The sequence below is a fragment of the Mus pahari genome, chromosome 15, assembly GCF_900095145.1.
Source record: "Mus pahari chromosome 15, PAHARI_EIJ_v1.1, whole genome shotgun sequence".
NCBI classification, from domain to species: domain Eukaryota; kingdom Metazoa; phylum Chordata; class Mammalia; order Rodentia; family Muridae; genus Mus; species Mus pahari.
The window spans coordinates 19,937,840-19,950,111 of NC_034604.1; positions in this window are offsets into that span (position 1 = coordinate 19,937,840).

Here is a 12,272-nt window from a genome sequence, read left to right on the forward strand (position 1 = left end):
TTTACGGTGTTTTCCCTAAGTAATTACAGGGAAATTAAACTTTTCCATTTCACGGTCAATGTGTTTGGTAGTTGTACTCTCCGAGGAACTGGTGCACTTTACCTAAGTTGCTGGAGTTTTGTCTTTTGGTTTTGTAGTACTCCCTTGCAATCATTTTTATTTCTGCCGAGCGGGTGAATGGTCTGTGCTTCGGTCCTGGTGCTGCTGTGTTTGTTAGCTGGCTGGAAGGGTAGTAGTGCTCTCGATGTCTTCATTGAATCTGTTTTGATTTCATTGATTTTCTTCTGTTCATCAGCTTTCAATTCTATTGATTTCCAGTTGTTGTTGTTTCTGTTGTTTGGTTTCTGTTGGGTTTGCTTTGCTCTGGTTATCCAAGGTGAGCGCTTACATGGTTGCTGAGCCATGTCCCTTCATTCTTCAAGGCTCTCGGTGCTGTGGCTTCCCCTCTCAGCGCTGGCTTCCTCTTGTGTCTTGCTGTGTTGCTTTCATTTCCCCTCAGTTCATCACCACACTCTTGCTTCTTCAGTTGTCCTTCATATTTCCCCCGTTCCATGGATTATTTACAAATGTGCCACCTAGTTTCAAGTATTTGGAGATTTTCCCCAGTTGTTTTCTGTATTGATTTCAACTTTGAATCTGTTGTCGTTACAGAGCAAGTCTGTGTGATTTTAATTCCTTTAAGTTTGTTGAGGTTTGTTTGATCTGTCGTGGCTCATGTTCTGTGGGCATTTAGAAAGTCTATGCACTTGAGCTGTTGTTGTGTAGAGCATAACCGAAATGCCAGAAAGCTGTTGGCTGGTGCTGGATTCTGCTTTCCTTGTTGATGTTCAGTCTTGTTGCTCTATGGCTTGTCACAGGGAGGATGATGAGTCTCCTGGTGTGTGTGGATGTCTGGTTCTGTGTCCAGGTCTGTCAGTTTTTCTTCATAGATTCTGCAGTTCTGTTGGTCGCTGTATCAATGTATAGTACAGCTATGAGAGAGCATATGCTGTATATACCACATCAACTCCATTGACCCTTTTCTCTTTCCTCATGGTTTGTCCTGAAGTCTTTGTATTTACACAGGATCTCACACTGTAGCCCTCCTGTCTCAGCCTCCCAAGAATAGCCATGTACCAAAATACTTAGCACCCTGACAGCTCCTGCTGTGCCCCGAAATCTGATAATACAGTCAAACCTTTGGTTCAGATAGTGTCTGCATGGCGTGTCATCTCCAGTTAGTGTCTGCATGGTGTGTCATGTCCCACCCTTTACTCTCAGCCTTCACGTAGCATATAAAGAAGCAAATTTCTCATAACAGAATAGTTTGAAATTCAACAAGCCAGACATTGTCTTTTTCTTACTGTGTTTGAGTCATTTACAGTGAATTTAATTACCAAATTACCAAGCTTAGGTTTAAGCCTGGCAGGTTTGTTTTGTGGTTTCTTTTGCTCTTTTGTTGCTGTTGTTGTTGTTGTTGCTGTTGTTGGTGTTGGTGTTGTTGATGCTGTTGTTGTTGGCGGTGGTGGTTTGGTTTGGTTAGGTTGGGTTTTGGTTTTTACTTTTTTGAAGACAGGGTTTCTCTGTGTAGCCCAGGCTGGCCTTAATGGCATGAGCCACCATCACCAGGCAGTTTCCTCTGCTTTTAAAGACTCTTTCTTCCTTTCTAGTTCTAGACTTCCATTTGCGATAACATTTTGTATTTTCAGCTTTACTTTTAAAAATATGTTTGTTTGAATGCATTGTGCATGCATTTGCACACGTATACGTGTGCATGTAGGTGCATACAAAGATCAAAAAAGAGCATCAGATTCCCTGAAGCATGAATTACAGTGGTTATGAGCCACTCAGTGTGGGTGCTGGGAACTGAATTCTGGTCCTCTGCACCCCCCCATCCCTGCTTTTTAAGATTTATTTATTTGTATGAGCATTGGTGTTTTCTGCCTGCATGGCTGTACAAAGGTGCCAGATCCTCTAGGACTGAGTTACAGACAATTGTGAGCTGCCGTGTGGGTATTGGGAATTGAATTCTGAATTCTGGTCCTCGGAAAGAACAGCCAGAGCTCTCAACCACTGAGCCATCTCTCCAGCCCCAGGTCCTCTGGCTCTTAGCCACTGAGCAGTCTCTCCAGTCCTGGAGTTTACTTTTTTAAATAATGTTTTTGTATGTCCACATAATTACACACAATGAGTTGTTCTCTCAGCTCTAGAACATTTCTTTAGTGCAGAAAGAAACTCCATCCCATTAGCTCTCACACCCTAATCTGCATTTTTCTCTTCTTTCCTAGGAAACCACTAATCTAATTTCTCCCTAAGTAGAGTTGCCCGCTCTGGATATTTCATTTCTATGTGATGTTGCAGTGTGCTATTTCATATGACTGGCTTCTTTTAAATAAATAAATATAGACATGTGTGTGTGTGCATACATATATAATATGCACACATATATATGTATATATAATGTGTATGGTATATATACGTGTGTGTGTGTGTGTGTGTGTGTGTGTGTGTGTGTGTGTGTAGTTTATGGATGTTTCACTTGCATGTAAGACTGTGCACCATTTGCATGCCCACAGAGGCCAGAAGAGGGCACTGGATTCCTGGTAATGGAGTTACAGACAGTTACAAGCCACCATGGTGTTAGGAATCGAGCCTGGGCTCTCTAGAAGAGCAGCCAGGTCTCTTGAACTGCTAAGCTATCTCCTGGCCCTTGTCTTCACTGTCTTCATGGCATACTTATAAATATAAAGACCTTAACTTGTAATAAAATATGGGTTGTTTAAGTCCAGAAACCATTGCCAACACCAAAGTCACAGTGATTCACCTTCGGCTTTCTTGGAAGGGTTTTAGGTTTTGGCTTTTAAACTCTGGTCTCTGGGCTGTTGCTTATGCTGTCTTTTGTGGTGGCTTCTGCTGTGTCGCCCTGCTGGCTTTGAACATCTGGCTTTGAGATAATTTCTATATGCAGTCAGATGTGAGGAGCAGGGGCAATGCCAGGGTCATCCGTCCCTTGTTTCTTTGTGTGCCAGTAACTTCTCATGGCCGTTCTCACAGGGTAGTTGTGGGAGCCACAAACCCGCTTGGTTTCCTTCAGTCTTAATAAACTTTCATCCACCCTGCATTCCTAAGGCATATCTTCACTGGGCACAGGATTCTGAATTGACAGTTCTTTCTTTTGTCACTTGAAAAATGTTGGGCCATTTCCTCTGGCCTCTGGTTTCAGATGGGAAATTTGCTATCCTTTGAATCATTTTTCCTTTATAGACAAGATGTCATTTTTCTTTTACCGATGAGAATTTGTGTGTGTGTGTGTGTGTGTGTGTGTGTGTGTGTGTGTGTGTGTGTGTTTGAAACGTTTTGTTTTGATGTGTCTTGATGGAGTTTTTTGTTTGTTTGGAGCACTGTTTTGGTTTGGTTTTATCTTACTTAGAGTGAGGTTTGCTCGGCCCCTGAAGACTATAGGATTGTCTCTTTTGCTAAATGTGAGGTGTTTTCAGCCATCTTTCCCTTGAACAATTGTTTCAGCCCACCAGTTCTCCTCCCCTCACACAACTGCACTGACACGACACTGTTCTGCCATTATGGGTGAGGCTCTCCTGAGACTCTGTGGAGTTCGGATGATTTCTGTTGCTCTGTGTTCTTCCTTACCGGCCATTTCCTCTCTGACCTATCCAGTGTGCTGCTGAGCCCGTTCAGTGAGCTTTGGATACCATTCTCGTAGTTTTCATTCAAATATCCCAATCCTCCTCCCTTGACCCTCCTGTGTCTCCCACTTGCTTTCTGGAGTTCGCTAAGCCCGTTCTTTATTTCCTCACTTGTTTTAAGGGTGCTCATAATTGCTTACCGAAGTGGTTTTTATGAGTGATGTCATCAAATCCGGGTCACATAATTTCCGAGTATGGGCTATGTCAGAGTTGGTCTTTGTCGCTCTGTGTCCTAGCTGTGTGTGCAACATGACCAGCCTCCTCAAGCTCCTGTTGCCATGCCTACCTCTCCACCATGGACTGCATCCTTGAGCTGTGAGCCAAAGCCAAATAGACCCCTCTCCCTTAAGCTGCTTTTGCAGGCAGGGTATTTGATCACTGCCACAGAAGTAACTACCAGGGTTATGTAGAGACTCTGGAACTTAGTCCAGCCTGCTGTTAGCATGCACATACTCACTCTGTACCTGGAGGTATAGATGTTCCCTTGCTCAGCCTCCACTGATGCCCCAGAGGAGGGCCTGCATCCCCGCTGGGTCCAAGTCAAAGTTGAGATAGCCATGTGACTTTCTCTCACCTCCCTGGATGAAGATGGGAGAGTGACCTCTTATTCTCAGACAAGGAGCAAAAGCCCAGGCTCCCCACTTGACCTTTACAGACAAGGGTAGAGTAGGGTCATAGACACCGCCCCCCCCCCATACTGTGGTTTTTCAGCTGCCTTTTGCTCCTTCATGTGTTTTGACATTCCCTATCATCTGCCCTGCTCTGCTGCCTGCTTCTCCTTCCCTTCACTAAGCTTGTCTTAGAGCCTTTTGCTGTACTCACTGGTAGACTTCTTTAGCAGGCAGTCCACATGCTCAAGGCAGAAACAACACAGAACAGAAAATCCCCAGAGGACCCCCACCACATCGTCACTTGTGTTCCCATTCGTCACCACCTTTAGAGCCTTCCTGTTTGTTTTATTAGAAGAGTTAAGAGTTATCAGGACAGGTCGGGAGGAGTGTGCCTGGACCATCCTACCTGGAGCCCTTGCACTGAATGCTTATTACTGTCAGTGTTCCCGAGGTTGGGGGGGAATGGCTGTTAGGTGTTATGCAGAGCTTCTGATAGGAACCCCATTGTGCTCAGAGCACATACTTTTGTGCTCAGGGCCTTTGCCTTTATCATCTCTTCATTTTCTATGGCCAGTGTAACAGATTAACACAGTTTTAAACACCACAAGCATATAACAGTTCTGTGGGCTAGGAGTTTGACCTGGGCTAAAAGTAAGGTGTTAGCCACACAGTGTTCTGGTGTTTTGGTTTGGTTTTGAGGGGGTCTTCAGCTCTTGGCCTTTCCTGCTTCTAGAGGCTGTCTGCGTTCACATCTGTTTCTGTCTTTAGAGCTAGCAATGACAAGTAAGAAGTCAACGGCTCACATTTTATTATCTGGTGTCTTCTTTCTCTTCTTCTTCTTCTTCTTCTTCTTCTTCTTCTTCTTCTTCTTCTTCTTCTTCTTCTTCTTCTTCTTCTTCTTCTTCTTCTTCTTCTTCTTCTTCTTCTTCTTCTTCTTCTTCTTCTTCTTCTTCTTCTTCTTCTTCTTCTTCTTCTTCTTCTTCTTCTTCCTCCTCCTCCTCTTCCACCTTCTCCATCCACTTTGAGGACCCTTCTGGTGATTAGAATGGACTCCTTGCATAAAGAGGTGGCAGAGATCCTCATGTCTCACAGTTTGCTTCTGTGTCTGGCTCTTCAGATTTCAGATCACACCTGCCCCTCATCAGCTCTGTAGAAGGATGTGCCCAGTTCCAGGGCTTAACAGGCTGCACAGCTGCAAGGCCCTCAATCCACCTCCTTGGCAGCTTGGCCCTCAGTTGCTCCGCTGTCACAAGACCTCTTTCTCACTGCTGCCAGCTCAGCCTGCTCTATGGTAGGGATCAAAAGCAGGCAAGAAAACAGTGCTCAAGAGATGCCTTTAAAGCCATGGTTCTCAACCTCCCTATTGCTGTAACTCTTTCCTTATGTGGTGGTGACTCCCAACCTTAAAAATATTCTTGTTGCTAATTTATAACTGTAATTTTGCTACTGTTTTGAATCATGATGTAAATATCTGTGTTTTCTGATGGTGTTAGGTCACCCCAGTTGACCTAAGGGTTGTTTGACCCCTAAGGTCTAGAGAAATGGCTTGCTGAGTTCAGACCTCTAGCACTTACATAAAAGCCAGGTGCTGTAGCATAATTCTATAACCTCAGCACAGGAGAAAGGCAGACTCTGGGATCTCAATGGCCAGCTAATCTAGGTAAAACAGTGAACTCTGAATTCTGTGATAGACAATGTCTCAAAGGAAGAATAATAGAGGTAGACACCCAATAGGGCCTTCTGGCCTCCATTACACACACACACACACACACACACACACACACACACACACACACACACCAGCAGCAGCAGCAACACAGAGTGTCCCCAGCTGGGTCTCCAAGAGATGCAGGCAGCCTATTTAGATAGCCAGGGGTGTTTGCACCAATCTCAGTAGACCTTCATGCTGATGAAGGATTGTGCTTTCTTTCTTTCTTTTCTTTTTTTTTTAAATTAGATATTTTCTTCATTTACATTTCAAATGCTATCCCAAAAGTCCCCTATACCCTCCCCTCAACCACCCTGCTCCCTAACCTACCCACTCCGGCTTCCTGGCCCTGGCATTCCCCTGTACTGAGGCATATGATCTTCGCAAGACCAAGGGCCTCTCCTCCCATTGATGGCTGACTAGACCATCCTCTGCTACATATGCAACTAGAGACAGAGTCTCTTTTGTACCCCAGAAGTCACAACTGTTCTGCTAGATCATCAGGTGCAGGTCTCTTCTGGCCTGGGTGGAAATGGCGGCAGGAAAGTCCACTATGGGATGCTTCAAATAGTCCCAGCTGGGGCCACACCCTCAGGAGCCAGAGCAAGCACTCTGGTTATCATGTAGACTCCCCAGAACCGCTGGAGAGTATTCAAAATTGTCCTCAGGCTGGTAGAAGGGATCCCATGACTCGTTTACCAGGAGTTATTTTTCTTAAGGCAGCAGGGCAGCAGCAGAGAGTCCAACAGTTGTCAGTTAGGCAGACAAAGTGGCTTTTTTGCCTATTGACAAGAAAATATACACCCAAACATGTTTTTAAAATAACTTCCTGTTAACATGAATAGTGATTTTTTTTTTTTACGTGCTTGAGTGCTTTTAGGAATGCACTACCCCATACCCCAAGACAAGGTAGGTCCCCCTTTCCCGCTCACCGGAGCCAGTGAGGCTGACTTGGATCTCAGCAGAAATAAAGATAAGCAGATGCATGAAGCCCACTGTCTCAGCTCCAGGGGATGAGGACCTTGAGTCCAAGCACCAGGTAACTAAAAGACCTAAGTATTTCCCCAGAGAGGGACCAAAACTGGCGGCCCTCTGGTGAGGCAAATGCAAAAGACCTCAGCCATTTGACAGTCTGTGGAGTCTGACAAAGTGGTCATTGTTGGGGTGACAGTTTTGGGACGTCCTGACCTGTGGGTCTCAGCCTGGCAGGAGGGTAGCGGTCAAGTAGGCTCTTGTGAGGATTGGGATTGTGCCATGATACATCCTGCCTCTCCTGTGGGCCGAGGTCCTGGAAAGTCCTCATGGAGTCCATTTGGACTGCACTCCAGAAGTCTGCATTTTGATCAGTTGTGGTTTTCTCGGTAATGGTCTCTTGTTGTTGCAAAGAGAAATTTCCTTGATGAGGGTTGAAGGCTATATTACCTGCAGCTCTAAGGACAGATATTTAGAGTGTAGTTAGGGTTATGATACTGGCTTAGTAAAATGATGATGGTAGGTTCTCGTTCCAGATTTATGACTTTACTTGCCCTAGGTGCTCCACCTATGTCTTTTCTGCCCAGCTGTTGACTGTCAGCATCTTTATTTAACCAATAGTTTAAAATTAAGGAGCAAGGTCACATTGTATGTGCGGATTCTCTTGTTCCTGGGAGCAACCAGGCTTTCAGAGCTAATATTTATCATTGCAAAACATATCAAAAGACCCTCAACCACAGGGTCTCCCTAAGTACCTCTCGCTGCCCTGGGGCTATGTAGATCAGGGAACCTCAAGCTCACAGAGATCTGCCTCATTCTGACTCCCAAGTACTGGGATTAAAGACGTGGGACACCATGTTTTCTGAGCTAAGTTGTCTTAAGTGCAGTTAGGCAGGTGTTGGTTACCACCATTAGATAAGGATTAGTCTAGGCAACATGAATATAAAAGAAGGACCGACCTCTTCAGAAACAAATCTATTCTTTAATCAAAACAACTAGAGTGCTGCAGCCACACTGGGGGAGTGGCGATGGTGCCACATGATGTGGGGGTAGTGTTATAAGATCCGAAAGGGGGCTTTGAGGATGGAAGAGTCCATTTGCAGGTCTGTGCACCCAAAGTTTCAAAGAAGTCCACACTTACCCATGAAGGTTGGTACAGCAGTCATAGCAGAAGTTGCCCTGGGTCCTAAAAGTCCCAGGCACTGGCCAGTCTTTCTCAGCCCACCTGAGGCTTTCTGTCACCAAGGGGAAGTCCCTGCTTTAAGGGGACAAGTGATAGTTGTTGAAAGAACACATAATCCAGGTCAACTTGCACATTGTGGATGTTGAGGAAAGAGTGCTATCTTGGTAGGAGGAAAGTAGCTATGACTCTACCTTCTAGACCCCTTGATCTAAAAGTTAAATGGACATTTAACACACTAACAAAAATTCCTGGTGTATTATTACATATTTAAGCTTGAGAGTCCCCCACCCCAACAAATAAAAAAGGAGGGTCAAAAGAGGGTCCAGATGATGGTAGCTTCCCAAGAACGGGAATGGCTATGGGCATGTGCAGAGGGCATCACATGAAGAATTATGGGGAAGGGGAGGAAGTGTGTGTGTGTGTGGGGGGGTGGGAACAAACACTGCTTTGTTTTGTCAATAGGTCTTGGCTCTCTTGTGACACACTGCTTTCCTGAAGTAGCAGACTTCAGACAAGTCAAAATCTCTTGAGGAACGCACAGCTTTTCAGAGTTACTCGGTATCTGCAGTTCTCAGAATAACCCACTCAAAATACACCGCGGAACTTTATTTTGAGGTGGCACAGTCTGGTCTCCTATGGTTGTATTTTGAGGCCGTGTGTCCCCAGCCTCAACAGCTCTGCTGTTCTGCTTCCCCCAGCTGGGCTACTTGGAGTCACTAAGAATAGAATCTCTGGGGATCTGGAAGATGGCATCTAGGAGGTGTTCTGTGTGGGTCCTGGGGTTTGACCTGCCATCCATGCAGGAGAATTTCCTTCCCAACAGAGCCCAGAGTAGTCAAGGATGCCCTCAGACTGTTCAGACTTCTCAGAGTGTGAGCCACTGACAGGTTAGAAATCCCACTCTCAGGGTCCCGCCCCAGATCTGGTGAGTGTGTCAAGAGATCCCGTGGATACTGGAGTTTCTCTTAAAGAATTGACTCTTGAGGATATAAACTGAACACTGATCGGCATTTCATGAAAGATGAACCTAAAGGATGCGCCAGTCAATGGGAAGGAAAACCTACATCTGAAACCTATACCAGCAATATTGATTTAAATGGATTTCCAAACAGCTCCCCAACTACCTTCCACAGGAAGCAGAGCCACCTCTCCAGCGGAGGTGCCCAAAGCTAAGAGTTTTTCTATTGCTACCCTGAAACTAGATGACTCCACAGGATAAATAACTTATGGTTTCACTACCAAGGCTGTGGAGACAGAGCAGATCTGTCTATCTATGGGAAAATGAGGACAAGGAGCCCATCACCCTGGGTTCTGGCTGACGCTTCGCCAGCTGAGAAGCAGAAATTCCAGCAGAACTAACAGATGCACAAGGCCTTTTCCTTTCCCAACGACACCCTGCAGGTCTCTGAGAAGACCACCAGAGACCCTATTTACAGGGAAGGGGCAAGCACTCAACGACTTCCCACCCTTAGAGGCTTCTGGTTTATGTTATCATTATAATTCCATTCGTGGGATCTCCAGAGACATGCTATAATAATACTTATCTAGAGAAAGGGAAAAACTGTTTCTTAGCAACCTTTTAAAATGTAACCAGAGAGTCACCAAAATGTCTCATGCCCCTAACACCAAGGCAGTGACCCTCCCCTGGAGAGACAGCACCCACACTCGAGTGTGTTTATTCTCTCTCTGAATAAGTGCCTCTCTTTCTCTCAACCCTCAATGTCATTGGGGCTGTCTCAGCACTGACATAACAAAGTTCTCCACCCTGCTCTATTCTCATGCAGTTTTTTTTCTTTAAACAAGTAATAGACATTGTTAAACTTAGCACATTCAGGCATGTACCCACTTACACATGCGATACTGAGCCTTGCCTGTGTCGATGTTTCCGGATTTTAGAAAGAAAGAAAGAAAGAAAGAAAGAAAGAAAGAAAGAAAGGAAGGAAGGAAGGAAGGAAGGAAGGAAGGAAGGAAGGAAGGAAGAAAAGAAGGAAGGAAGGAAGCAGACTTATGCTGTTCTCAGAAATGCTCAGAGGATTATCTCCATTGTACTCAGGTGCTACAAATATGTCTGGCTTGTTCATATCGACTTGGCACGCTTGGAGGGTGAGCAGGAGCTCACCAAAGCAAGAGCTTTGGGTCACAGTTTTTCTTCAAGCCCCACTTCTTTTACGTCATTTCACATACATCATTACATCTTTAACATCATGGCTATAATTCAGGCACTTGGGAGTCTGAGAAAGAAGGATCACTGTGAATTCCAGCCTGGGCTACATAGTGAGTTCCAGGATAGCCTGGGCCAGGGTGGGAATTTGGTTCAAAATGCCACAGAGAATGGCCGTAGGACCATGTTCACCAACTGCCCTGACTGGACTCTGGGTTAAAATAGACAAGTAAGTAGTTTAGAAAGGAGAACATGAAGCTGGGAAGGAGAGGCAAGGGAAGGTCCGGGTGGTGGTGGATGTGACCAGGGTACGTTATATACATGTATGAAATCTTCAAAGTTTAAAGACTGAAACACTCAGAAAGGATTCCCAGCTGAATAGAGCCAACAACAGGTGGTTGGTGACTATGTGGCCCGTAGCCTCGTCGCCTGTCCCATGAGCAGGAAGAGGCCTGGGAAGTCCTGGCTGGAGCTCAGGTTCTATGGCTTTGTAGTAACTCACAGGCATGCCATAGGGCCACCGGGAGTAAACGATTTTCACTGGAAACTGTAATAATTTTGTTCCCCAAAGAAATGGATTTGTCAGAAAAATAAGTAAGCTTTAACCACTAAGTAAGCTTTAATTAGTGATACTATTATAAATCTTCAGAGATTTCTAAGTCAACCAGACAGCTAGACTTGCCTCTAAAAAAACTTCAAAGTGTGATTTCTTTCTTTATTATTTATGTGTGTGTGTGTGTGTGTGTGTGTGTGTGTGTGTGTACTAACTCAACCATCTGTAACCTAGATCCAGAGGGAATCAGATGTCTCTGGCCTCCTGCGTCAGCTTCATTTCTCTGTCTCATAATTCACCTCCGCAAACCGTGAATACCTGCCCAAATTACACAGCACCTGGCACAGGCAAATACTCAATAAAAATGTATTGCAAGAGTCGTAGAATTCATCGTGCCTCCTCTTGTGGAGACTGAATTCCCTATTTTTGGAAGAGGTTTAGCCAGAGCAGCTGATCTAGCCATCAGCAAATCTCCATTGTACAGTAGTCATGGTCTGCTGGGTGGAAACCCAACAAAGGACAGTGCAGAACAACAAAGGACAGTGCAGAACACCATGAGCTTGTTATCTAGTGTGGTGTCCACAGGATCATGTGAAGGAAAAGTGGAAACCTGCAACTGACGAACCAGGTTCCTAGCCTCTCCCGAGAGACTGCAAGGGAGAATGTGCTGACAGCTTGGGCACACTAGTGACTCCAGAAAGAGGAATGGGCTCACGGCAGACAGATGACAACCTGTCTGGACCACATGGACAACCTGAGACTCTTTCTCCACGGAGTTGCTGTAAGAACGCTCCTTGAAGCCAGAGCCATGGCTCAGTGGTTAAGAGCAACTGGCTACTTTTTGAGAGAACCAGAGTTTGATTCCCAGCACCCACATGGCAGCTCACAATTTTCTGTAACTCCAGTCCTGGGGATCCAATGTTCTCTTCTGACATCTGGAGGCACTTCATGCATGTATAATATAGACACACACGAGGCAAAGCACCCATATGTATCATAAAATAGCTTAAAAAAAGAATGCCTGTACTACAGAGCAATTGTGATAAGAACTGCATGATACTGGTATAGCGACAGACAGGTAGACCAATGGAATAGAATTGAAGACCCAGAAATGAACCCTGATCTTTGACAAGGGAGCTAAAATCATCCAGTGGAAAAGAGACAGCATTTTCAACAAATGGTGCTGGCTCAACTGGCGGCTATCATGTAAAAGAATGAGAATTGACCCATTCTTATCTCCTTGTACAAAGCTCAAGTCTAAGTGGATCAAGGACCTCCACATAAAACCAGAGACACTGAAACTTATAGAGGAGAAAGTGGGGAAAAGCCTTGAAGATGTGGGCACAGGGGAAAAATTCCTGAACAGAACACCAATGGCTTGTGCTGTAAGATGAAGAATCG